This window comes from Pleurodeles waltl, chromosome 3_1, assembly GCF_031143425.1.
Source record: "Pleurodeles waltl isolate 20211129_DDA chromosome 3_1, aPleWal1.hap1.20221129, whole genome shotgun sequence".
Lineage (NCBI taxonomy): Eukaryota > Metazoa > Chordata > Amphibia > Caudata > Salamandridae > Pleurodeles > Pleurodeles waltl.
This window is the reverse complement of record NC_090440.1, coordinates 1699972647-1700000468: the sequence shown is the minus strand read 5'-3', so window position 1 is coordinate 1700000468 and position 27822 is coordinate 1699972647. Positions and strand designations below refer to the sequence as shown.

At 45.5% G+C, this 27822-nt stretch overlaps 1 protein-coding gene across 2 annotated transcripts in view; it reads left to right on the top strand.

The window, feature by feature from the left end:
* Positions 1-27822, top strand: part of SH3BP4 (SH3 domain binding protein 4) — a 134448-nt gene that overhangs the window by 19092 nt on the left and 87534 nt on the right. The window contains exon 2 of one of the 2 annotated variants that reach the window (XM_069225539.1): positions 18196-18277. The exons of the other annotated variant lie outside the window; for it this stretch is intronic. The gene's annotated coding sequence lies outside the window, so the exon portion shown is untranslated. The remainder of the gene's footprint in view (positions 1-18195; positions 18278-27822) is intronic. 2 annotated transcript variants of the gene reach the window in all.

Here is a 27822-nt window from a genome sequence, read left to right as displayed (position 1 = left end):
TTAGAGCTGAAAATGACAAGTCAGACCTACTGGCTATTTTTTGAAATAATTAACGCTAAGCTATCTTTTTCCTGCCAATCATGCAGCGAGGCTATAAAAGACACTCCTTCACACAGGGGCATAGTTACAATTAGTGCAACGGGTTGAGTGCCTCCAGGGCCCAGGATGATCAGGGTTCCACCATTTGCTTATGTCCATCTTTTACTACTCATTCAGGATTACCACGGCTCATTTTACTGGCTTGCATTATGGCCAATGGCACCCTTGCTATTCTACTGCATTCATTTATCCCTCACCCTTTTCTGTGCAAACATTTTCTTATGTTATCCTTGAGCTTCCCCTCTACTGCTCCATCTGTGTTGTAAAGTTTTAGAATAACACAGGTTCCAACAAAGCCTTTTCTTTATAGTGTGTTAGGTTTTTGCAGACTGCTGCCTGGTATTGCGGGCTTACCTGTCAGGACCTTTTTGGGGGATGATGGGAGGGGAGAGGGAGGGGGGCTGCAACTATGGGGGAAGGGTTTTGGGGTTTTGATGAGTGGCTTGACCACTGCAAGTAAAGTGGCGGAAGCGCTTTCTACATTATGGTATCTAGGTTTTTGTGAAACACCCTTCCTTACACAGGTGGGGTGAGTGGTTTTCCCCACAAAAGAAGGTATGGCGTTTTTGGAGATAGTTTTTTGCCTGTGTCCTTCATCATGCCAGGGGTGTCATCTCACAAGATGTTGGTGTCTTTCACACCCAGCTACATTTAAAATTAATTTAATGTTCAGGATATTTTTTTTTTTTTTTTTTTTTTTACAAAAACGAGGGGGAAAACGTTTTCAGTTTCTTGTGAAAATTGATAATGACATGAGTCTTGCCTATCCTCACTTCAGCTCGACGCTGTCAACCAGGGTCTCCAACCTTTTCTGCAGTAATGCATAACAGCCACGGCTGGAATACCCCTGGCTTCAGGCAAATATTTCTAATAAGCCTCCCCAAGCACCAGCTCATGAGTTCTGAAAACATACAAATATTTTTGTTTTGGATGCTCACTTTTCAAATTTGACTTGCATTATTAATGCAACCAAGCAAAAGCTACTAGTTTATTCAGCTGGGGTGAATAGAGCCAAGCTACTTATAGGTAGCTGGAGAGGGACCAATTGCTTACAAACTACTCATTGGGGAATTATGCTGGTGACTTACTGTGTAGTTTTAATGAATTATATGGAAATTATTTTGAGAAAGATGACTTTGGGCTTTGTCCGACGAAATGTGACCATACAAATGCCGCTAATCAGATGTCCCACCACGATACTGTGAAATAAAAAAAAAAAAAGCAGTGTGGAAGAATCGGGCTAGAATTTAATATGTAAGAAATAAAACTAGAGGGATGGATTTGTGCCAAGAAAAACTGAGCTGCTCTCTATTTAAAAAAGAAGGAAAAAAAAAAAGTTTATAGTTCTCGAAAGAAATTGTTTGAATAGGTTCCCACATGTTCCAGGTGAAAGTGCCTGTGGTTATGCATTCACTTGATTCTTCAGCAGCTCGAGGTATGCTGAGAGGTTGGGCAGGAATACTGCATGCTCCTGCTAGACCGGCCTGTCTGACTTCCTGGAGATACTTCCGGTCCCAGGGGGCCATCCTGCTACCTGCAGGTGTTCCGCAGGCTCCTCACGCTTAGATCAATGGTCCCACTTTGAGGACATGCAAGAAGTTGCAGAAATTTCCGGACGAGGGGATGCTTGGTCGGAGCTACAAGTCCAGCACTGGAAGAAGGTCTTGTTTCTGTACTCCTTGTAGCCAGGGTGGTCGCCGCAGCCCCTTCTTGATGCAGTTGAAGTCCGTTTTGGACAAGCCCACTGAGTGGGTGAAGATTACCCGCGCTATAGCAGTGTCGTGACTAATCGGCTTGGCTAGCCCTGTTCGAACCTTTTATCTCGCAGTTCACGAAGAGAGCCATAGTTCCCCCAGGATTTCAGACAAGAGGGAGACCCTTCTCAGCCAGTTTATCTTCTTACAGATGCGTCCCAGGCAGCCTGCTCGGGGCGCTTTGTGTTAGCAGAAGGCTCAGGGAGTCACCAGCCCATGGGCCTTGAATGAAAGCCCCAGGGTAGGCCAGACAACGTGTCTAGTGCTGCAGAGTCTTCAATATCGTTATAATGAGGTTTTTAGCATCGTGGTTACGCGGAGCTCCATTTTCCTGGTCTCCCCTTCTCTCTGCTCAGCTACCCTACCCCCTCCTCGCCTTCATTGGTGTCTGCGGGCGCTGCCAAACAGAGGAGAGAGGACAAACTCTAGTCCGAGCCTGGCAAGGCAAGCGACTCTCGTGGATGTTGCATGTCCCTTCCCCCTTGCCTGACTCATGCGCTTCTTACTTCAGCTGTCCAACTTCATGAAAAGCGACTCTGTCTCCAACAGGAGGGAGGGGGTATCTGTCTCTAACCACCTCCACAGCATGAGTGGCGGGGCTGCAGGCCCCCGCATCACAATGAACTCTCCAGCACCTTCAGCAATTGCTTGTGTGCGAATATATATATATATATATATATATATATATATATATATATATATATATATATCTTAATAGCAATTGTCCATTATCACTAGCATTGTTCTGTGTATGATGGATGGACATTTAAGTATGGTAACTGTAATCCTGAGTCCAGTGGGGGCTGGGTTAACGAGCGTGGAGGTGGGATCGAAGGCGTGGCTAAAACAAACCAAATATTCTGTAACTATTTTGTTGGTCTTTTACCTTCAAGTAACTGCATGTAAAACAACGCATAATACATTTAAAGTGTGTGTGTGACCAGAGAAGCACAGAATTGAATTCTGGTTGGTGCAGTGAGGAATAGTGAGGTGTGTTTTTAGTGTTACAGTGTCCCAGCAGCCTGTGACAGAAAGCACCTTGAATATGTACGTCATTATTTTAAACTTGCGTTACACACAGTATTAGGCTGCCACAAAGTGTACAAACAATTTTAGGTTTAGGATTTTAAAAAAGTGCTTCTAAAATATAGATTTGAGTTATGTGCAGAGTGTAACTAGTGTAGACATTTTTTTTTTATAGCTGTCCATTAAAAGCGTGCACTCCATAGCTCGTCAAGTCACCTTGCTATACCTCCCAAAAAGAATGCTCTTGAAGTGACACCATCAATTAAAATCAGTACCAGCTTTCAGGCAAGATTTACATTTGCAGATAAACCAGATGCATTTGTATTCATTTCAAACAGCAGACATCCTGACAAGAAGGCCTGGTTCTTGTCCAGTTGTCTGACCCTCCCTGCCTGGGATTCACAGCCCAGGAGGCTGTCTCCCCTCCATTTAAGTTGTGACATCTCAAAAATCGGAGATTAACCAGATCAGGTCAGTTGCCTTTTTAACATAAAGTAGAACTGTTTTTTTGTCACATTAAAATATTATGGGCACGTTGTTCCCCATAGTTACTGCTCACTTTGACCTCTGGATTTCAATGACCGGAGTCTAACCATAGCTCCATTTTTTTAGGATTTTTTTAGGATTCGCCTCAGCAGCGCACATGCACTGTGGGTGAAATCTATTATAGACCAAAAAAATGCTTACAACTGGCCCAGAGCCCGTCGCTTAATTAGTATTACTTACCATAATTACCATTGGTTGGCAGTGCTGTCCCTCTTGTTTCCTTGTTTCTTATTTGTCAGAGCGCCCTCCTCGCCTTCCTCCTGGTGCTTCATGTACCTTGCTGCCGTGAAACATGGACCAAGTATAGCTTTATGCCTGCGGCTAGTGACCTTCCATTGGCCAGAGATTCCTGCAGGTGCTGCTTTTTTTTAACCTTGAACCATGTTGCCCAGGAGCACATGATGCTGTGCAACATGTCTAAAAACACTGGCACAGCCCAAAGATGTTGAATAGGCAAAACCTTTTGGCTTTGCCAATGCTTACTAGTATTTAAATGCTTTAGTACTGTGTGGTACGGTGGGTGTTGAGGCCCAGCGGTCTGTATTGAAATGTCTCTGAATTTCTAGAGGACGTCTAGGTGGTTGTGGTAAATTTTGACTGGAGCATGCTGTATTATTCTTTGGAAGTGATTGTTTATTAGTAGTTGAGCCAAGGGGGTGTTGTTGTTCTTTGTGGGTTGCTGGTAGCCTCTGTACTACTGGCTGAGCATAATTCCAGTGGCGTTACTGTGTATTGATTATTGCATTGCGAGTTGCATATTGCATCCCAAGTCTAGCCTTAGTCTTAATGTGTTGTTTGTGTAACAAGTGAATGTTTGTTGGATGGTCTCGCGTTTTTGTGTTTGTTATAGCTCATGAGACCAAACATTGCTTCGGAAGTGTGCACGGGATGCATATTTATTTACAAATATACAAGCTATTGAGATTCGGTAAGGAAATGTTCAATATAAAAATGTGAAGCAGAACAAATACAAATCAGGATTTCCATTTCAACTGTATGCAAAACGCATTTGTATTTCAAATACATATGCACTTGTCTCTGCAGAGAACAACCTGATTTGCCTGTTCTGCAGTAATATTCTGCACATTGGTAATTTTATGACACAGATGCTTTCGACCTGATGATCTAGCGCCCCACCAGCATGCCAACATCATCGATATTATGTCGTCCTCATGTAATGTTAAGGGCACTTTGACCCGACAATCCATACATGGTGAAAGATCTGTTCCTCCGTCATCCTGACAACAGCCGATCTTCGATGCCAGAGAAAGAGACCATATATTATTTTATGTCTGGTCTGACCCTGCAGGCAAGCCTCCTCGAAGAAAGGACACAAGCTATAATACACTGGGGGGTAGAAGCCCTGGCTACACTATGTGAAAGTGCAAAGGTTCCACTTAGAAATACTCCTTGGGTCCTCGATAATCCGGTTAGAGATGCTTGCAGCACTGCCAAGGAAAAGGGCCCTTCCATTAGGAAGTACTCAAAATAGCAAGGAAAATTACTGTCTGTAAATAACCGTGAGCTACCCCATCGTGCTTTAGGAATATATTTATTAAAAGTGAGTATTTAAACATGAACGGAGAAACACCCCTGCCCTTATGTCAATGCTATTAGTAAACTAAGAGGCAAGTCATGGAGCATATGTACCTTACATTCGGGCTGGAGTCTTATTATACATTGAGCAAGTGTTTAGTCTGTTAAAAAGAGTTTTTGGAACAGCAGAAATGCTGATCTCACACACTTGAAGGTGCACTCTTATGAGAGAATTAAGAAAAAGGTGAGACTGGAAAACAAAACATATGCCTTGGATCATACAATTTGAGACCCGTTTACGGGTCAAGTACACTACTGTTGGGTCAAGAAGATAATTTGAATCACTGGATCTGCAGGTCCAGTAACATTTTTATGAGTTTTCGAGGCCTGCCTTTGCCAGCTTTTTCAGATGCAGTTACATGTTTTTGGGCCACCCTTCCCTTAATATCACCTTTTGTCACTCATTAATGAATTGTAAAAAAGGTTTGGGCGCCCATATTTTTGAACTTGCAAGTTGTGTGAAGTATTTTGTTTTATTTGTCGACTGGAGCACTACGTTTTTGTTCTATGCTGCGGTACTCATGTAGGGTAAATTAGTGTTCTGTTTTTATGTTTTGTAATTAATTCTGTTGTGCTGCCTATATTTTTGTGTATGTTCTTATTTCTAAGTGTCCTGCAAGGTTAATGTTTTATCTAAAATCGTAAATGGCACAGAGATTAAAAGTGTAGAAAAGTGTACATTACAAATAAAGATGGGAGTCTAATGTTTCTTGGATGAACCCTTACGAAGTGATTACCCCAAATAGTTCTGTCATTGTTTAACCTGTGATGTGCTGTCTAATTCACAGTTGGAGGTTCTTGGTTAATGGTACAAAACACTCTCTTGCTGTTAGTAGAGGTCAGGGTGCATGTTTACTCTGAAATCTGGTCACTTGTAGGGACCAACATGGTCAGAGGGCTCACCAAATGACCATTTCATCAGTCCTGAACACAGGATTTGGTGACTCAGAGACCAGCTTTGAGGTGGACACCAACTGTGCCTGACGTGGGGCACCTAAATTGATGATGTGGTCACTCTAGATTGGAAGCCCCAAATACTGCCTACAAAATATAGAAGGATGAGACAGTGAGTTTAAACAGCTGTTGATGTGTCTGCCTCCTTACTCGGAGGCTACCCCTTTTCGGGGTCTTGCCCTACTTCAGGGATCTGATGATACAGTGAACCTCCTCTTGTACCATGAGACATTCAAGACTGGTCCCACAGTTGGCGGTTTTTAATCTGTGGTCCATGGACACCTGGGGTGTCTGTAACGCCTGTTTCGAAAGGGGGGTGTTGAGTGCAGGGACTCCGCGACCGTTTCGAAAATTAATTCATTAACATTAGCAGTTTCATAAATTATATACACAGAAAATGTAATTGTAAAGTTTGAAAACGCTCTGTAGCTGTGAACGAATTTGAAAATGAAAGCTAAAAATGAAGTTAAGAAAACAAGCCAGAAATGCAATTTAGAAGAGAGAAAAACGGAATTCTTCAGGTCTGTAAATGTACTGAGGAATATTATTGCTCTGCAGCAGCACATTTTTTGTGCGCCTCTGTAAAAATTGTGCTTTTCAGTGATGTGAGCTGAGATGCCATCAGTCCATCCAGACATGGCAACAGACGCGGGGCGCAGACCCCATGTAGGCCCCGACACTATATGGACCCACCAGGGTTCAGCCCAAGACCAATAAATGTATGTGATGTATTGGAAATTCGGAGGGCCTTATTCATATTATTGAGGGTTGGGGGTCATCTTTTTGCCTTATGCCACTGCATTGCAGCAAAAAGCTGGCCCACAGTCTCGGGGATTCTTCGTGGTGCATTGTGGTAACCAGTCTTTATGCAATGAGTGAGGCGCACTGCAGTAGCCAAGACCATTTCATCGTCCTGCACTGGGACTGGCTAGTAATGTAGCCAGGGACCTGTGACGTTCTGACCTGGAGTTCTGTGCGTTGAATCAACAACCTGTAAAGGGGGTGGGTAGCGTGAGCGACGCTGTCTATCTGCAGAGTTGTAACGCACCATGTACAGCAAGGCAATAGCACACCTGTCCTGAAAGCCCCGGGCGTAGGGGAGACTAACTATCTGTTAGGGCAATTTAAAATGCTTCTAAATTCTTCTAAGCACGTGCAAACACGAACACTGCAGGGTGTTTCCAGTAAAATAACGAGGAAAGCAAACGAAGTCCTACATAGCACTAGCTCACAAGAATGTCTTCTAGGCACTTCCAATATATGCACTCACCCGCCCCCATCAGATTACCAGACAGCTTGCACTGTGGCACTTCTGAGCTGGGTGGGGGTCTCAAACTGCGCCCCACACGCCTGATCTACATTTGGTTTGATCGGACCTGCCTCGTGTTTGTTTGACCAAATAGATAATCCTCCACCCGTATTACCATCCTCCACCACAACAATGGCGAACGGGGTGCGGGCTGAGAGTTTAAATCCCCATCATCCCCTGCGCCTCGGGAGGCCCTGCTGACAAGCACGTCGACAGCAGCGGCCTGGTGTGCTCGCACAGCTTCGTGCCTGCCTTTGGGGATCCGCGCTGTCTGCCTGGCCCAGACCTTTCTTTTCAGCTCAAAGGCCCTTGTTTACCTCCAGCTGTTTCCAGTGGAAATGGGCCCAGCGGGCATTTGTCGTCGAGGGAATTGTTTTGTTTCATTGGAGTGAACAGGGCAGTAGCTTTCTTTGTCACCTGGAGCTGTTACTCCAGGCCCCGGGATACCCTCGCCCGGCCGGACCGTGTGCTTGAAGTCTGGAGCCAGCGGCGTAGCTCGGTCAGTTGATGGCAGCGGTATTAGCTTCAGATTTTCCGACAATCGGGCTGGTGTATAATATTTAAACACATTATAGACATTATAGGGTAAGCAGGATGCATTAAAGGGGCAGTTGGAAAGGGAGAGGAATGCAGATTGATAGAACTACTAAGGGAAAAAAACTATATTTTGTAAAATAACCAATAATTTTGAGGACTTTAAAAACGGAGAGGGAAAGCATGTGCAAATGCTTGTCTGGTGTATGTAAAACGTCCGGGTGAAATCCGACAGACACCTCTCCATACCTGATGGAAAGCACCTGTATCCAACTATTTGTCAGAAAATACATTTCCTAGGGGGGTGAAATACCCTCCCCCCCCCCCCCGAAAAAAAACAACAAAAAAAGACACCCCTGTCGAGAGCACACATACGCAGCAGAGGGGACCTGACTCCCCAGGATACACAGGCCCGGCAGGATTGTGTGCTATGGTTGGGAGCATAGGTATGTACTTCTGTATAGTAGAGTATAGGGCTACCTGGTATCAGAACATAAGCACATTGCACACTTACAAAAAGTACAACACACATAATAGACAAGTAGCGGTATCGCGCGGTTGCACTGGTGGTCATAATGGTCTAATTTGTGTGTTGTACAGCACAGTGAATTCATGGAAGGATGCTCCGGGGGCAGGGGTTAGCTGCGGGAGTCAGCCGCTGGAGGGTCTAAGGCAGGGCCGCTACATTTGCTACATAATCCATTATGTGCTGCATAACCTGCAGATTTTAACAAAAAACAATAAACAGTTTGTAGCTCAAATGGTTCAAGAGTTACAAAAAATGCAGTGAAGCGTGTTCCTGAGCAGTGGAAGGCCCTTTACAAAGCTGGACTGATCACCCTTCTGGTGTTTATTGCTAAATTTGGGTGTTAAACTAGTACTTATGAGGTGTAGCCAATGCCCAGACAGTGCTACTTAGTTTAAGAAGCATTTGTAATGCAGTGGGTCTCGCGTTTGCTCAAGTTAGAGCCATTAGTGTTGTAAATTCTTAACTGGACTTTTCTTGCCGCATATATTGAAAATAAAAAGTAAAACAGCTGACATAAGCGTGCTGATTCAAAGCGCCACAGCCGCTGTGAGCGCGAAGGAGAGACGCAAAAAGAAAGGGAAGTTCTCTCGCAGTCAACATATTGGCAAACGTGCAATTATCCATTTAACAGAGTCGATGTCCAAGGCGGTAACCATACCACCCAAAGAGGGACAAATGTTAAGCATTTACCAATGATAACAAAGGATTTTGGAAAGGCAAGCCCATGAACGGGTGATAGTGATGGGCATGCAGTGGACATGGTTAACAGCACACAATACTTACAAAACGTCCGAGCGCTTGCGCTCGACCTAAAGATGATAATGAAGTAATACTGTTACAAGATGTGCTGCATTATGTTGCGTAATTTGCCTTTTCTTGCTGTGTAATTTGGTTGTCTCTTGCCGCATAATTGCGGTGGCCCTGGTTTAAAGATATTACGTGAATTGAAAGAGGGCACGCTGAGAAGGACGTGTCTTCACCAGGCGTGCTCATATTTCTTACTTAAACAGGCAATCATTTATTTAAAGGTTAAGGAAGTTAAAGAAAGGACCACCTTCATTTCAAAGACCTATTGCAGCAAAAGTCACTTCAAAATTCAAAACAGGATTTTTATTTACAAGCAGAACTGTTTCACCTTAGTACAAAGATTAAATATGTGCATTGAGAAGTATTTGGTTTTAAAGTGATAGTTTAAAAATGATTTTGCGAGCGCCCCCCCCTCCCTGAACAACAATGTGGCTAGTGAACTAAGATGAAAGCTGGTTGTTATGTGCTCTCTTTGGGTGGCCTGGGTTCCTATTATGTATGAACACCATTATAGGTTATTAAACCAAACACATGGCAAAGTTTTGTACGGTGCATATCCTGAAGTCATGTTTTAAGGCCCTTTTATATGTGATAATGAAGAAAAAGGAGGGAAATAGTAAAAACATTGGCTAGAATCACACAACTTGGTTAAGTGGGGTAGCTGGTATTAATCCTAGGTTTTCTGGTTTCACGTTGTGCAGTTCAGCCACTAAATGTCTATGCTTTGCTTCCCCTACACCCTCCTTACCAACAAACCTCATCCTCCCTCCCCACCACCACCACCAAGCCCCTGACTGCTGGCATTAATGCGGCCTGCGGTCACATCACAGACCAAATATTTTGGCCCCTGGGAAAACGTTTGAGTACTCATGGTGTAGAGGCTATCCTTCCACCAAGCGCTCTAGGTCAAGGATAATAAGCACTATAGAAATACTATACCATACCATTGCATTAGGCTTCTAGGTTTAGATGAAATGTGATAAATTTGAAAGAGTGGGTGGTTTGAAATGTTCTCTTTGGCAGTAATAAAGAATGCTACTTTCCATATGTCACTGCCCAGAACAGACACTGCATGGTGCAGTGGGCTGCCCTGTCACCAGAGGGCATGCCTGCTCCCACTTCAGTGTATTTTTTTTTTTTTTTTTTGTACAGGGGGCTACTTGAGTGCTGCAGTATGACTCAAAAACAATACTAATGCAAGTTGATGTGATTGTATTGCAGCTATCCTTATGCATATTTATGCCCACAGTAATTGTGATTGATTCAGAACATTCCCTTTTCGCTGGTAGAGTGTGTTGTTTGCTTTTGGCCTTGTATCGACGCGTGTCTCAGGCCACAGAAGGTGCAGTGACCTGTTGGGACAGTGAAATGAAGACTTTAGAAATAAAGTAAATTTGCATCAACATATGTATCTAACGTACCGTGAAGCTGTGAAATGTATATTGCAAGCGAAGCACCAGCACCTCCCAGCTATGGTAAACAATGCAGTGGGGAAATTCATGGAAAACACGATTTTCTGAAGTACAAGGGGCCTGGTTTATCTAAGAGATGCCAGAATCTTGGGTAAGTGTGCCAGTGTTTCTGAAGCCTCACAGCTACCGGAAAGGTGGCCTGCGGGGCTGTGTGTTTGGCATTACCTGCTCTAAGTAAGACCTCCGCCAAGTTGTCATTCGCTGGAGGACACCTTGGTGTTGCTTGGACTGTAGAAAGCGCGCTTGCTCCTGGCAGGGACTCCAGCGTTGCAGGTGCTTGCTTTTCAGAGGTGTGCCTGTCAGCTGGGGTTCCCTTTGTACACGCTTCCGGTTTTTCTGTGAAGAGTAGAGGCTGCAGGAGGCCAGGTAAGGTGGTTTGTCGGGCCTGCTGCTGTATTCACTGGTTGCACCGAGGCAGTGCTCGGCAATGGGCAGGGCCCAGAGTTACTGCTCGAGAAGACCTGCACACTACCACCTCATCATGATATAACCCCTTCCTGTGTGTAGGAGTAATTGTGTTTTATTGTTTCTCCCTTGGTGTTAATCTTTCTACTTAATACTAATGTTTTTTTTTTCATTTACCCGCTTTTACTGTCTTTTCAAAACAAATTAATATACTCGGTACAAACACTGAAAGGCGCACGAACACAAACATAAACCACAAGAGAGTGTGTAATGTAATAACACAGTAGAACCAGATGTGACCAGGCTGGCACTGCTTGCACGTGCACCAGGGCAGGTCTGTGGCGTGCACTGATTCTGGGCTGGTACTCCTGTCGGGCACTGTGGTAACGCATTGCTGTGTCCTGGAGGCCTGGGCAAACAAGGCGCTATGGTCTTGTCAGGGCCGGCTTTTTCTCTGGTGGCCCGCAGTGCGACAACAGTCTTCTTTGGCAAACGTGGTTGGATTGGTTACATATTTTTCTGTCTTTTGTCCGTTTTGGAATGCTAGAAGAATGTAATAAACTATTGGTCAATTAAACTGGATTCTGACGGCCTATGCAGTACATATGGTGACATCCGTGAACTAGTGTGCCAAGTTCATTCAACGAATAATAATTTAGTTATTAATTAGGGGGCAGGAATTCCGAAAACCTAGAGCGTAAAGGAGACATTACATGGTGTGGCAGGGGTCCTGCTTCTGTGACAGGTGAAGATAGAGAGCTTTTTACCAACCACTGCCCCTGTTGTAAGGGATAGTCTAAGGTATTCTCTAGTCCTTGCTCAGTTTTCAACTTTCCATCCTGTACGTTACAGTGATTCCCTCTAGTTGGTACCTCCCGGTACATCCAGAGTAGGCAGGCACGTGTCCTTGATGAGACACTACTTATGTCTATTGTTACTACTTCCACCATGTGCCCTCAGAGTATGTCTTTGCTGTGTAAAACAGGACACCTTTGCTGTGTTGCGTGAGCAGCCTGTGATCAGGTTTGACCCATGCTGATGTAAGGTTATAGAGGATAACTCAGTCAACTATCTGTAACGATATCATGTTCCCGTAAATGGTCAACCAGTTTAAAAATAAAATCCCTTTTTTCGTCGTCTTGTCTTGTTTTCTCCTCTCTATGGCCGAATTTAAAGCTGAACCAGACCTGGGGGCTGCTGGTTAGAATATGCGTGCCACATTTATTTGTGAGCCAATGGTTGGTAGAGGTGGTTAATGTTTTAGCGTTAGGAGGACGGGGTTTGCTTAGGTGTCCAGTAAAGGTGGAGGATGGTTGTGCCGTTATGGTGGATGCCTTTTTGATGGTTTTGGATTTCGGATCTTTGATTGGGCAGCATGAAAGTGACAAATCTAGCTGCGGGATGAGGAATACGTGTGCGCGGTTGGTGTAGGTGGCTGTATTTACTGTGTTTTATTGGAAATGGTTACTCCATGGTCTAGCCAGTGTATTTTATTATTTTTTTGTAAAGAGGTAACTCTTGTCATGGTGTTCTCTCTGAGTGTTTGGTAGGGTGGTAGTAGCATCATCATGTTGTGGCTGCAGAATATCCGTGACCCAATAATTGTATACTGGTGAGACTGAGGTCTGGACCCTCACGCTTGTCTCTTCAGGTTGTTTCTAGGTAGACTGGGCAGCTTTATTACAGGAATTGATGTGATGGATGCGAGCTTGAAGCCATTCCTGAAGCGTGAGATGAAGTTGGGGGAGGGGGTTGTCCGCCTATGTCCCCCCCCACCCCCCCTTTTTTTTTTTTTTTTTTTTAAAGATGGAGATGGTGTGAGAACTTGAGTGTTCCAATGACTTGTATAAATGTGTACTTAAATTATGGTGTGCACCTGTGTAGGATTGGAAACAGGCTAAAACAGGCTACTGTCATAACTAGCAACAATGGAACTATTACTTGGAAAGTCATATAGGGTAGAAATGGGAGCAAACATTATTTGGAAGTTACGGACCAAGAGTTGATTGTTTGGTGATTGCACTGCTTGGACAAAACGTTTGGACAAAAAGATATCTTTCTAGCATGAAACCTAAAGTTTGGGGAGGATCCAGGGGTGGGTGCATCAAGGTCTTTGCAGTTCACTCCTTGGTTCTCAACAGATTGTGTTTAGGTTGTGCCGTTCAAATTCAGAATGTTGGTGGAAATCTAGTTTTTCTCAGTTTGACTGTTTCTACTTTGGAGGTTGGTGGCTGATTTCACCCTGTAGTTAAGCTTGGCGTTGTGTGGTGATGTAGTGATTGACCATGAGCACCTTGCCCAGGTTGAAGAGAACATTTGGTAGTACTGAACCTTAAGACAACAGGAATGGATAGAGTGAATGAATACACTTCCTGTTCTCTGTGTTTTTTTGTTGGTTTGGTTGATGAACCAGGACCCCTTTGGCTGCCCCACAGTACTGATCAGAATCTGCTCATGTTAAATGCTGGGGCAAGGTCCAGGTACAGTGTGGACCGTAGTGTCTCATGAAGAAAGGGTGAATAATTCAGAGCTGCGGCCATGATTTTGATGCATGGTGGCCATCCCTCTGTGCAGTTTTGCCCAGCTTTGAGATGGAGCCAAAGTTTTGGAACTTTGCCTTTTCTATGCGTTCTCGATTCATCCCTTTCACGTTTTAGGTCTGTCAGTCCCTGCAAATGACTTTCAATTATCTCTTATTTTAATTCTAGTTTTCTTTTCTGTGGTCCTCTCGCACTTCTTTCTTTCCGTGTTGCTCTCCCTCACGTGTACTTTCTCTTTCTGCTCATTGTACGTCCTTCTTCGGCGTAATTCTCGTTTCTGCATTTGGTTTTTCCCTCTTTCGCATTTCCCGGGACTCGCACGCAACTTCCTTGTTTATCTCTTCAGTACCGTGGTATTCTCGCTCTTCTCTCTTTTTTCCCCCTCCTGTTCGTCTCCATGTCCATTCCTCCTCGTGCGTGGAGTCTCTCACGCGCGATCTCTCCACAGCTACTCTTCTTCTGTTTCTCAGTCTCTCTTTGGTCCTTTTCTGTCACCTGCCCCCTCGCCGCCTCCCCCAGTCTCGGTTGCCGGCTTTGAAGCTGAGATTTGAAGTCCCTTCTTGTAAGCCGTGGGACTCCTGTTGCGCGTTTCCTGATCTCGGCGGCAGAGGAAGTGGTGGGCGCGGTGGCCCCCGCTTGAGGGGACGCTGGGACACGAGGGCTCGTGATGTTCCTGGCAGAGCTCGTGTGTCAGTGTGCGCTGGTCGTGGCCGAGCATCTGGAAGCGCTTTCTTCTGCCTGCGGGTTTCATCAGTGGGAGGAATCCATCCTGTGTGGCGAGGGGCCTACCACTGCCAGGCATTTGTCCCGGTGTGTCGTGACTGCTCCAGGGGGCAGCGTCCGCCTGAACCAAACACGATTGAACGTTGTCACTAGGTCATCCCAGTGGTTTAAGATGTGCAGTGTGCGTTATGAGGAGTTTTATAGCTGCCTACGTGTCGCCTTTCGGTATCTTCAGAGGTCTCTTCGGATACGCTGACACTCTATGTAAAATACATAGCCTCTTGGCGTTGGCAAGGATTTCTGTGTGGAATGCTCATGTAGAATATAGGATTATGTATGACGGCAAAGATTGGCAAAGCCAGTGGGTCTCGCCTATGGGCGTGCTATTGGCTTTGTCAGTCAAGCGGGGTGGTTCGGGGACAGTGCTTTAAATGGGCCGGTACCGCCTGGAAATCAGTACCGGCACTTTTTTGTTTTGAGAGGGAGAGTACCTGCACTTCTCAAGATAAACGTATTACTTTTAATTGGAGAGTACCGGTACTTCTCAGAAAGAAGCAGGTACTCTGATACAGAGTACCTGCACTTCTATTTTTCCATTTCAAGCACTGTTCGGGGATAGTGAATGGAAGTGAGGGTGGGAGCTGAAAGCATGATTTTTTTGTATTTAATATTATTTTTTAAAGTGGTATGGCGCGGCTAGCGCTGCCCATGTCACGGCGCTTTATTTTTAAGCAAACCTGGGATGTGCGGGGGAGGAGGGAAGGAACACCGGATGGGAGCAGGGTAAGGGAGGGGAGAATAAGCAGCATAGAGGGGGCTGTGCATGGATCGATGCAGGGCCGGAAAGCCTTAAAGAGCATAATAGACCGTAAATAGGCAACCTAATGCTTGAGCTGTTGGTGGGAACCAATGAATGTTAACAAAAAAGTATCTGCTGAAAAGATTTCGGTGAAGTGATGTGGTAACTTTTCCTTCTGGTTTGTCCTAAAATACTATTGTTTGTCCTCGCTGCCTAACTAAGCCCCGGTTAACGGGAAGCTCCCCAACCCCCATTATTTGGCTGATGTTTTCTTGTTTCGTGTTACTGTATGCAAATATTGTGTTTGAATTGAAAGTGAGCATGCAAAGAGGAACAAATCGCTCTTCCTGTTGTTGCTTAGCGCTGTAAATAATAGTTATAACTCAATTTAAGGGTAATCAGTTTATCAACCTGTGTGAAAATGCTGTTCACCAGATCAGGTATAAATAATATACAATATATAGGTTACTGGGAAAGCCTGTCCTCCAATTTTAGTGTTAGCCGACTTAATTGTGTTGTTAGGTAGAGACATAAAGAAAAATGCAGATCCCAACACCTTAGGATCATTAAGAAACGCAAATCCAGTAAATATCACAACAAGGAAGATTAGGACGCGATCTAAAAATTGTAGCTGCACGAACTAGTAACGTTTGCTCGTGAGCTATGATTAGTAAAATGTTGGGCGTCCCGGTACCATGCCACCCCGCCTGCAAGGTGGCATAAACTACGTCTAGGAAAGTGCACTGGAAGTGACCTGGGTTTGATGCAATATGTTATGAGGAATGCACACAGTTCAACAAAACTTCCTTAATGTGAGACATTCCCTCAATATTGAGATTAGGGCAGATTTGTCCTCCCTCTCTTTCGAAGACATTAATGTTCACAACCACCTAAGTTTGACTCTCAGCTTTGGGAAATCTGTGTGGTTTGATATTTATTTATTTATTAATTAGGAAGTTGCTACACAATGGCTAAGTTACTTCAGTGATAAAAAAAAAAACGCACAAAACACAACAGTAAGAATGAGAAACAAATGGAGTCAGATTGAATAAGAGTCCAACCTGTTGTAATATACTCACCATTGAGCGCAGCATGTTGGACGTTTTTCTCAACTTTACCTATCTCACCAATATCTCGACATCCAACACACTTCCAACCTCAAACTCCAAAAGCGCATGTGACACTACTTTGCAGACTCGTTTGGGCATAACACACTGGTGAAAAGGTGCACTGCAATCCAACAGAGAGCCACAAAACATCAGGCGGATCTTCAGCCTGAGGTTAGACATTTATTTGCTCTGGAGTGTGAAAAGACCAGTTCACTGAATTAAAAATACTAACGTTTTGCACAGATACCAATAAAACCTCAATCACAGCACAAGCAGCGGATGGCCAGTGGAGGGACACTAATCAAAGGTAATTAATTTTTACTTGTTCTGTGCACCACAGAAAGACAAGGAAATGGTGCATGGTAAGTGCTGCCCAATGAGAAGGTAGCAAAGAAGAGCGATAATGTCGAAGCAAGCACCTAACTCACCGGACCACCTTGCCTTTAGAAGAGTGTGAACTAAATCCAACAGCGCACTTGGCAAATACTATTCTTATTTACAGAATCAGTAAAAAAATGTAACCGGTCATTAACATGACCTTAAAAGGGATTAGATGCTCCAATTAATTGAGCACTATCCAGTGAAAACTGCCTTGGACCCTCTGAAGACAAAAATCAGAAATGGGTTATGATTAGCAACCAATGAGCTGCCGTGAAACTGTACACATTTGAATAATAGGTGCTTTTAAAATAGAAATAGAAACTGGATTGTTGTATAAGAGAGCCTTCTGGAGAGCATATCGCCATACTCTAGTTTAGAGTGTAGATATTGAGTGTCATTCATAAGTGATTTGATTTCATAAAGTATTTGCAATCAGTGGTTTGCAGTTATCTAAGGGTTTTGCTGAGATTGATGGGATGTAAACCTTTGTGCTTATAGAGACAAAGAATATATGATGCAAGAGCTTGATTGGACTTTAGGATATCCAGGTAAATGGGGGCCATAGCTTTTTCTGAACAATTTAGCAGTTATCTATTAAAATAACCTCTGAGTAATTCCTACAGGGCAGCTCATCGCCATTCAAAGATGGCTGCTGTTATTACCTAACTGACATTGTCCATGTGTCCCACATGTTCTGTGATGAGTGGTTCTGCAATAAAAGTACCAGGCTAGAACAGACTCGAGACCTGAGCATTGGCCGTTTTGTCCAGAAATACTGATTTGGCCAACTTTAACTTCCTCTATTCCTCTGTGGGAATTAGATGTCAACCTGGAGGCGAGACAGTATGGTGAGGTTGAGGGGAGCTGGTGGAACTGCGTAATGGCATTAGAGTGAAGGAGATCTGAGCTGCAGGGAATAAGGTTCCATGAAAAAAGCATTCACTGTGTTGGCGTTACTTAGACATGGCGGGGACCCAACGACAAACTGGACTGGATATTAGGATGGCAAGGTCCTGCATAGTGGCCAACGTCCTGAACAAGGCTTGCTGTTTCTTTTTCAGCAATATCGTTCTTCGACAGGGGGTGTGGTATAGGGAGTAGAGCTCTATAAATACACATAGCAATGTAAACGCCGCACCACTGACCACCTCTTCACTGTATAAACACTAAACAACAAATGCGAAAATCTCCATCCCGCTTTGTAGAATGTTCCCCAATCCATTTGGCAACGTGCCTGAGTTGCACATCCTGGCAGGCTGTGAGAGACGTAAGCGTTCTATTTTACATAAAAGCCTGCTATCCCAGTATGAAAACAGTCTAATATTTACAGTCCAGTCATGTTGCCTCTAGTCACCTGTAGTAAGCAAATTACATAGTTGCTCAACTGTCATATCGCATAGCAGTTGATTTGTGATGTCATACTGCATGATTCCTGTTTACAGCAGTCAAGATGAATGGTAGACCTCGCAACATCCTTGCAGCTGCAGGTTAAACAACAAAACCGTTGACTGTATTTTTGTTGTTATGATCTGTGTTTGAAAAAGCAACAGTGATGAGCAGTAAGAGGAGGTTTATTAAACAATGTTTATTTGTTACTTATTGTGCATTGCAGGAATGAAAGGGACTCTGCATGTTACTTCTCATTCTGAGCAACAGCCCAGTTTTAAAATCCGATGTACATTCATCTCATTCTAGTAAGTTTTCGATACAAATTACAAATTGCTTTCTGGTGTGTTCCTTTTCTAGGCACAGATTTAGCTTTTAATCATTGTGTCTACAACCATCCTATTTCTTTCCTATGTAGGAGCTTAGCACCAAGCATTTAAGCTGTCTGTGGGGAGGGTGCTGATTTGACCATGTATTATAAGCAGTAAACCATTCTCTACCTCGCATTGAAAGTGCAGTCACCTCAGAGTTCCATGACCTTACAAAGGAAGGCTGATGTCAAACTTGTTCCACTGTATGGTCAAGTCGACTTTCAATATCCTTGTGTATGGCAGTGGTGCGTTATATCCTATAATGCATCATAAATAAAAGTATACATCAGCTGTGGGGTGAAAACTAGCACTAAACATACAAATGCCCTTGGGGACAGGTGTAAAGCAGAGTTGTGACCTTATCCGAGCTGAAGGTGATAGTAATAGCTTTTCTTTGGCAGTCCTCCTCCTCCCCCCCCCGTCCCCCCGCCCCGATACAAAAATGATTTATCAGGGGATATGTTGCATCCTGCGATCAGGCTAGACCGGAAGTGTAATGTCAAGCATGTTAAGCTGTAGCAATGTTGACGATGCACAGCTGTTTCTACCAGCTGTCCATTTGTACCGGTTTTGCGTCTTTTCCTCAAAAGGTCCACTGTATTATGGCATGCCTTATTAGCCCACCCCAACGCAACACTTTTCCTACTCTGCAGCTTGGAAAAAATGGACCTTGAAAGGGTCACCCTACATTTTTTTTCAAGGAGACACCATTATTATTGTGTGGTCACAGGCAGGGGACAGATGTATCTCTGTGTGTGCGCGTGCACAACATGTAGCTGTACCCCAGGGATGAAGTCTGGTGGCTCCCTGTAATGGATTGCCCCCTTCTACAGTGCGTGAGGGTTCTGTAACAGTGTTTGTTCCCCTCTGTTGGACCTAAAATAGTGAGTGGCAGGGTGGCAACACACATAGTAAGGCCAGTTCGCTTCGCCTTCACTTTGTGGAAAGTTAACAAATGCTCCCACGCTGGAAGGCTCCCCAGATAGCCCAGAAAGATCAGCTTGAATGGGGCCAGCTTCCTGACTAAGAAGAGACGACTATCCAACTTCTGCAAGCTACAGCTACAGTCTGGAGCTCATCCAAGCCGTTTCAAGAGTTGCATGGACCTGTACGTATGTGGACAGTGGATCCTCCTGAACTGCCCTGCTACCCGAGAGGGAACCCCGAGCCAGAAGAGTTGTCCAGGGTGCACAGGTGCCATCCATGGACCCTTCTCCAGAGACAGTGGAGCTCGAATGTGATCTGATTCCAATTGGCAGAGACTTGCAAGATTGCTCCCCTGCCCGGCCGAGCGGCCTGTGATTGTAATGCACCCTTCCTGCGGCATCTCGGCTACAAGCTACTCTCCAGGCACGTGGTGTACGCATGGGTCCTTCACTGGCTTCCACAGGCCCCATCCTTTACTGCTAGTGGCCAAGACCCAAGGTACAAGGAGTCGGGGTAAAACTCAGCCACAAGCGTAGTCTTCAAAAGAGTGACAATTGTTGTCTAGTACTTCTAAAATATTCCTGTTTGCTCTCTTGAGTCTTAGGGATCCTGCCATGATCGATGATGAGAGGGTCCTGGTTTGGTTGTCTAGTGCCTCTTCTCTTGTTCGCTATGGAGCGGGTCCCCCTGGTTCCAGTAGGACACCACAATGCATCCACTGCAGGCTCTGCGAGTCTGAAACGTCCATGGAGCATTGATTTCACAGTCACTCCATCACAGCAGCACTGACTTCAGCACTGCATTGCAAGAGTTTTATTTCACCTCTTTCTATTCTGACCCCGACTTTATATCTCTCAGTTGTAACTGTAAAATCCCCACATATTTCTGCCAGGACCTGAAGCCTCCTTTTAATGCCAAACTATGTTGTGGTAAAACTGTTTTGGGTAGTAACTTATGATGTGAGAGGACTAGAGACCTCTGCTCTTCACCCAAGATCATGGTTTTCACCCTTCGGGCAGCTAACCTAGAGTGAAGAAGTTTATTTTTAAAAGTACACAGCCTGATTGGGTAGTATTCTTTTTTTACTATGAGAACTTGTTTCACTGTACATGGATAGCCTTCACACCTTACACCACCTTCCATGAATCAAATAACTATATAGAGTCCTTGGCACGATTGCAGTCTGAATATAAAGAACGTTTGGTATGCAGTGGGGAGGGTTGGAGTAATGGCGAAGGGGAGAACAGGCAAGAAGCCTGCAGATGTGAACTGGTATTGCAAAATTACTTGGAAAGGCCCGAGAAAGCACTACAGTCCGGTATTTGGGGTGGGGCGGGGGAGCACACAAGATGGTAAAAATTCATTTTGCTGGGGAGAAATGAAAAACCTTGCACTGCTCTTGAGAGACTGGTTCACAGATAATTTCTGGAGGCTAATATCGCATGGTCCACATCAACAGGGCTTTTTTTGACAAATGAAAAATAGCCCCCACTTTGAATTGAAACAGGACTGAGAGTGCAAGTGATGCTAGCCTGCCTGGCACTCGCTCAAAGCGTTCCATCTTTATTTTCTTCATCCTTACATATATCTCCCATTTTTATTGTTTCATCTCCATCCTTCTTTCTATCTTTCTTTCCTTCATCCTTTTTTCTGTCATTTTCAATTCGTCTGTCCATCCTTTCTCGACCTTTTTTTCTGTTGATCCATTTACCCCATCATCCATACTTTTTTCGTTTCTCCATCCGTCTCTCCTTCCTTCTTTCATCCAACCTTCTTCATCCTTCTCTATAGCCATCCTTCACTTCATCTTCCATCATTCACTCCATCCTTTTCTGTTTATTCCTGTTGTCTAATCCAATCATCCTTCTCTGCTTATTCACACACTCATCCATCCACGTCTGCATACATCTAACTTTCGTTCCATCTATTGTTTTTTCTTTTTCTTCTTTCTACCTCGCGGTTTAATTTGTTCCCGCACTCGCCTACCCTGACTGCATCACACTGCTCACTTGCAGTGCCATTTATGAGGTTAGGTGTGGCGACCAGAATTTTATTATTGGACACTAATCTTCAGTTTAAATGTTTTAACATTACACATCACTCCCCAGTGACGCCCGCTGCCAACCAAGCTGCTGAAGGGTGGGTGAGGGGTACATGACACCCCTGCCTGTTGATCAGGATCTGTGTGTGCGTGCACGTCTGCTGTGCGTCCCGGTACTAAATGAGGGGTTCTGCTGAAGTTCTGGGTCGAGGTTCATCCTGAGATGTTTGCGTGAGGTGAATGCTGGAACAGGGGGAACGCCGGAGGACAGGCTTGAGGGAAACGCATTGCTTCTGTCTAGCAAACGGAAGTCCCACCTCGCTTCTCGGGCAGACCTAACTAGTGCATATAACGGCCCGCGTGGGTTTCACATTGACCGAACGAGCGAAAGCGGATATGGCCCATGACCGCACCTGTTGCGGGCGAGGCCTCGCGCCGTCAAGCGGTGGGACTTCCCCGCCTACGGCCCTGGGATGGACTGGTGCAGGCCGGGGCCAGCTCGGCCCTGTGGGCCCGGGTGGGAAGTGGCGGGTACTGCAGGGCTTGGGAAGCCCGCAGCTGTTGCCAGGGCTATTAATGGGTGTTTGGAAAACTCGTTTGGCTCTCCGAGTTCCAAGAGCAGCTGCTTCCGCGGCATGGAAACCAGGAAGCTGGGAGATCCCACCAGCGTGTCCCAGTTAGGAATGCGTACTGTGGAAGGGCGCGGAGTCCCCCACACAAGAGCTGGTCCCGCTCCATGCAAACTGAACCCACAGAAACACGCCCAGGAGACTCGAAGCCCCTGGCACGTCCCTCCTCCTCGGAGTATCGGCTTAAATGACCTTGGTAAGAGAAGGACTGAAAAGCCCTGATCCGTGACATTGAGCCTCTGTGATGTGCCTCACGAGGAACAACACCCACGGTGTGCGTCGGCTCTATGGATACCCAGCTCCCGTGGGTATGCCTGCCTAGAGGGCCCAAATCACCCAGCAAGGCCCTCCCCAAGGAGACTGAACTCCTAGAAATACGACTTGCTGTGGAACGCGCAAGGCTTGATTTAAACCGATAATTGCAGGGGTGTTTGCAGGTGGGGCCCTCCTGGCACTCGTTTTCGTGGACCAGAAATTATTTAAATTCATTAGACTTTGTCCCAGAGCAAGACCGAGAAAAATACAAAAGACAGAAAGAAGGAGGAAGAGAATGATTGAAAAACAGTGACCTGAAATAGTGAAATAAATGGACAGGGAGTGCCTGCTGGTGGATGAGAGGCAGGCTGTGGAATTGAGACCACACAGCTTTGGTATTGGACACCTTGACATCCTGTCGAGCGAGCTGTGGGCTTCTGAGCAAAACTTTGGGCATCAGCACTTATTATCTTACAAACTAAGCACCAGGGCTGGGAACCCCAGCCAGTGCCCTGCTCCATGGATACAGCACCCAAGAATGTGCCTGTTAAGAGGACGCCGAGCTGCAGCAGTGTGAAAGATGCGTGCGTTTTTAAGTACCCATTGTCATTTGTCATTTCCTTTAAGCCATCTGTACAGGTATAGAAGCTTCACTTTAACAATGGGGTCTGCCTGGGGCCTGAGGATCGAATACTTCCCAGTCCCCTGTTGAAGCAGTATACATTGTAAGATGCTGCTGCGCACAGGATGTACAGTACTGCGGCATCTCACTGGGAGGCCGGGGTTGCACTGTGCGACACTGGGGACTGCCTTGCAAGCAGTTTATATTCTTTACTTCTTGTTGTGAGACTGCTTTCAGTGACTTGGTTGGAAGGTTGCCCTGCATAGTGTTGGTGTGTGGTGAGCACTTCTGTGAATTCCCTTTGGGAGCTGGGTTGCACGACCCTGGTGATTAGCCAGTAGTTAATTTGTGTTGAAGGTGATGGGCACGGCACACATTGTTGATGCCCAGAATGTATTTTCCGTCATCAGACTTTGACCCAGAGCAAGAGACAGAAATGCAGGAAAGAAAGCACAAATTGAAAAACCTCCTGGAGTTCGACAGCGGCAGGAGTGGGAGGAAGAGGCAGGAGGTAGAATCGAAACTAGGCACCCTTGGTATTCCGCAGCAATCTCTTCAAAAAAAGCTTCATTATATTAAGCACCGGGTTAGATGTGTGTGATAAGGGTGTGATGTAGGATGGCCTTGCATGGCACGCGGGTAAGGCGGTTGTTTAATGGCATGGGAGCTTCCTGATGTTGGGCTGCTGATGTCACACTGGCGGGCAGCCCCGTGTGCCACCACAGTCTGCCAGGCATGTTAAGGCCTTGCTTTGCATCGGAAGGTGTTTGGCATTGAGTGGCCGCCTTGACGGAGATGAAGTGGTGCCCAGTGGGTCACTGAACGCTGCCTTCCATTTGGTTTTGGTGCTGACATGTGAAGTTCGCCTTAAATGCCACTGGGTTTGGGGAGGGTGCAAAGCGTCAGCGAATTGACTCGCACGGTTGAAGCCCTGAAAGGTTTTCCCAGGAGGCTGCTGGCCCTGGCGCTGTGCACTGCAGGCTGCTTGCTCCCTGTCCCTTTGGGATCAACAAACAAGGCATCTTTGTGTTCCTTCCGTTGACCCAGTAAACGTAGCACAGTTTATGGCAGATTTAATTGGCGCTCGGGATTGAGGTATCGAGAGCAGAGGGGCGAGCGGGGGGAGTTACCCAGGATCCGGCTTCGTTGTAGTTGCGATTGGACATGGAAGCCGGAATGAAATGTCTGTGTTACCTACTGGTTAAGGGCCCCATCATGATTTCTTTTGCGTGGTGAAAGTGCGGAAAGCACAGCATGACTGAGTTTTACTGCGTGTGGGAAAGACACCCAATAACCATATGCTTTTCTGCATAAATTCTTTTATCTTCAGAAAGCAGGTGAGACGTGTCTGTAGAAGAGGGCCTGCGTTCGGGGAACCACAGCAGGAGAGGGCCCGGTAATACCAGGCCTCGCATGTTATCCCACTTTTAAGGGCGGAAAGCTCAGAATTGCACAGTACAGGGGTGGGCATGCCAGCCAGGATTTATCATTTCAGACCCGATATGGAATTTCACTCTGTCCCTAATCTCTCAGATGTTCAACCAGGGACACATACATTCTAATTCAGATTTCCTACTAATAACTACTTAAGCGCCCATCGAATTGAATTGTTTGCGGAGCTGCACAGTTGGGGGTTGCTATGGTTATTCTAGTGACGTTACAGGGATACAAATTTGAATAAGCCAGAGATCACTAGCTTGCTAGTTCTCGCCTGCATTGTGTGACCCTGGGTAAATCATTCTATCACGTTCACAGCGCTTGTGTTCCATTAAATAGTACGACTGTGTGAACTCTGTGATGGGGCAGTATCCAGAACCAAATTCGGAATGAAAATAATGGGTTGCCCTTGGCTGAGCCCGCTGAAAGCAGTCCAGACTTTCAATCAGACACCACCCCCACCCTAGATTTCTCGACTCTGGAAGTAGGCTGATCAGACATCAGCATGGCACTGTTATTACGGGCCTTTGTGGCTTTTGACCCCTACAGTGCTTTCTTAGACCACAAAGAGTGACTTCGTTAGAAAGCACAGAGCGAGGGTGGATGGGGAGTTTGAGGCGAGGTGGGGGGAACTACACGAGAAGGGCTAAAATTAGTTATTAGTGAAATGCTTACTCGGGAGCATACCTTAAAACTGGTTTGTCTCGCGGTGCATACATATTATGTCCCCTTATTCGCACTCATTTGGCGACCCTGGAAGAGTGAAGAGCCGTGTGGGCCTGAGGATTCCAACCATTTCCCGTGTGGTGATACGGGGATTTCCAGTGAGAGCGCAACACGGGGAGATTTCTTGAGGGAAAGTATGGAGCTGGGCGCCATGTAAGCGAGGGGTGGACGGAAAGACAGATTTTAACAATTTGTGAATGATATTGGCTGCCGGATGTCCTTCGGGGTGACAGGACGGATGTTTGCCTATGGAAAGTGTGGATTTGCATGTTCTGATGGCCGCCCCCGCCAGCTCTCCGCTGCTGGTGGCTCTCTCCCTCTGCTAAGAAATGTTTCTCATGCCCTCGGTGTGCCGAGCCGTGCGTGCCCTGCCAGGAGCAGCGAGGAATGGATTCCTGCCAGGCCCGTTGGCTGGTGGAGCTGAGGGCACAAAGAGGGAAGCTCTGGGTTCACTTGGAGCTCTTAATTGGGGCATCGGGAATGAGCCATTTACCAGCGTGGAGAGGGGAGGCTCGCCGCTGAAAGGAGGCATTTTACTCTCTCTTACGATCTGCCATGGCTTCAAGCTACAGGGGCCAACTGTGCCTCAGGTGAGTGAGCGGCCACGGCTCCTACACGCACCCTAGGCCGTCTGTCTTGACTAAAACTCTGGAAATGAACAAGACGGGTCGGGGGAGCAGTACGTGCCCCTTGCTCACTGAAGCTTCTTGGGTGCTTAGTTGCAGGCAGGACTGTGAAATGTAATAAAATATATACTTTATAGGACCGGTAGCTTCATAAATCTATTTGTTCTGTAAGAAACCTCACTTGTCTTTTGTGTCATGTAGTGCAGTGACAAATAATAGCAGGAATCTGATTGTATAGGAGCTCTGATAACAGCCATTCTGATTATGTCAGGCTCAGTATAGAAGGATTTAAATACTACCAATTCCCTTTTTGCAGATCTGTATAGTGGGTTTGGAGGTAGCTGTAAGCAATAGGTCCAGAGTTGGATTGCCCTTTCAAGTCTGTGCAAATTTACTAACTTGCATGCTTTAGGGGGTTTTCACAAGCTCTTCTCTCTTCTCTCTTTTTCCCATAATGAGAAATGTTGGAATTTTACTCCTGACAATGGCAGAATTAAAGTTTCTTCAAGGGCTGGGAAAAATGAGGTTGGATGAAAAGTGAACTTGTAAACACTCAACACGTTTTTACAGGGGCAGAACTACACATTTATATTTGCTTGTGCTAAAATGCAGTTCGTAAAATCTTTTCTGGCCTACTTAAGGAAATTCATATGAATTTATGAAAACTGTAAATCTGCATTAATGCAAAGACATATAGGAGTGCACTTTTGTGACTTTCTTTAACAGGTGGGCCCCTAATTAGGTCTGGGGTTAAACAACACCTTTTGTTTTTTATTAAAATTCTATCTCTCTTATTGGCTGGCTTCTCTGTGGCATGTCAACACACAAGGTAGTTTTGTTCAGTGCTAGGAACTACTATGTAAATAAGGGCTTTTTGAGACCAAAAACTACTGGCTATCTAGGAAGAACGAGTTGGCAAACAGCACCACGCCTATCTAATAAGCCCCAGGTAGAGGAAGGAGCATAGTGCAGGCCAAGTGAGTAGCCAAAAATTAAAAATACCCCCACTTTTCAACCAAAGCTCTTATGCCCCCAAGCAAGCAAAGAAAGTCCTCTCAATCTCCCAAGAAGAGCTGTCTTGTCTCTTCCATCCAAGCATCTATTCATTCATCCTTTCATTCACCCACTGATGTCTACCATTTCACATTTACATTGTCATTCTTTCATCCATCAACCTTTCACCATTTTTTGTCCATTCATCTGTCCACCTGGCCATCTCCAAACCTATCCATCCATCTCCAAACCTATCCATCCATTTCAGCCATCCATCCATCCATTCTTCCGCTCACCCATCCACCCTTTCACTACATCATCCATCCATCCACCCTCCCTTTCACTCATCCATCCACCCTCCCTTTCATTCTTCCATTCACCCTCCCTTTCATTCTTCCATTCTTTTACTTATCCATCCTTCCATCCATTTACCCTTTTACTCATCCATCCTTTCTCACTAATCCTTCCACCCTCTAACCTGTCCATTCATTTATTCACCCTTTCTTTCATTGATCGATCCATCCATTGTTCATCTGCCATCACTTTCTCTCATCCATCCTTGCACCCTTCTTTTCACTCATTCATTCATTCATCCATCTAGCCACCCAAACTTACACTCACTCACACACCCTCCCATTAACTATGAGCTTTTGTCTACCGAGCTGCAGACAGAAGAGGCCCATCAAGAGCTCCACCCAGCTGTTGCTGCTAAAGCGGGGGATTCACATCGTCCCTATCCAAACCTGTTCTTCAGTCTCCAAACTTATCCATCAAACTCATCCCTCCAGCCTTTTACTCTTCCATCCCTCCATCCATCCTTTCACTCATCCATCCACCTTTTCATTCAAATATCCACCCATCAATCTATCCATCCATCAGTCCTTCCACCCAGCCATTCACCCACCGATCAATGTATCCATCCATCTAGCCATCCATTCACCCACCCATCTATACACACACCCACTCAGCCATCCATTCATCTACTTTTCAGTCAGCCACCAATCCACCCTTTCATTCAGTCATCCATACTTTCACACCACCCATCTACTCCTTCATCCATTTATCTTGCACTCATCCAGGCACCATTTCACTTATCCATCCTTTCACTCAATCATCTATGCATCTACCCATCCACTCACTCACCCACCCACCCGTTCATGTTCATTTTGAGCGTTTGTCTGCAGACCTGCAGCGGATGGTGGTGGGGGGGAAGCAGATAAAGATAA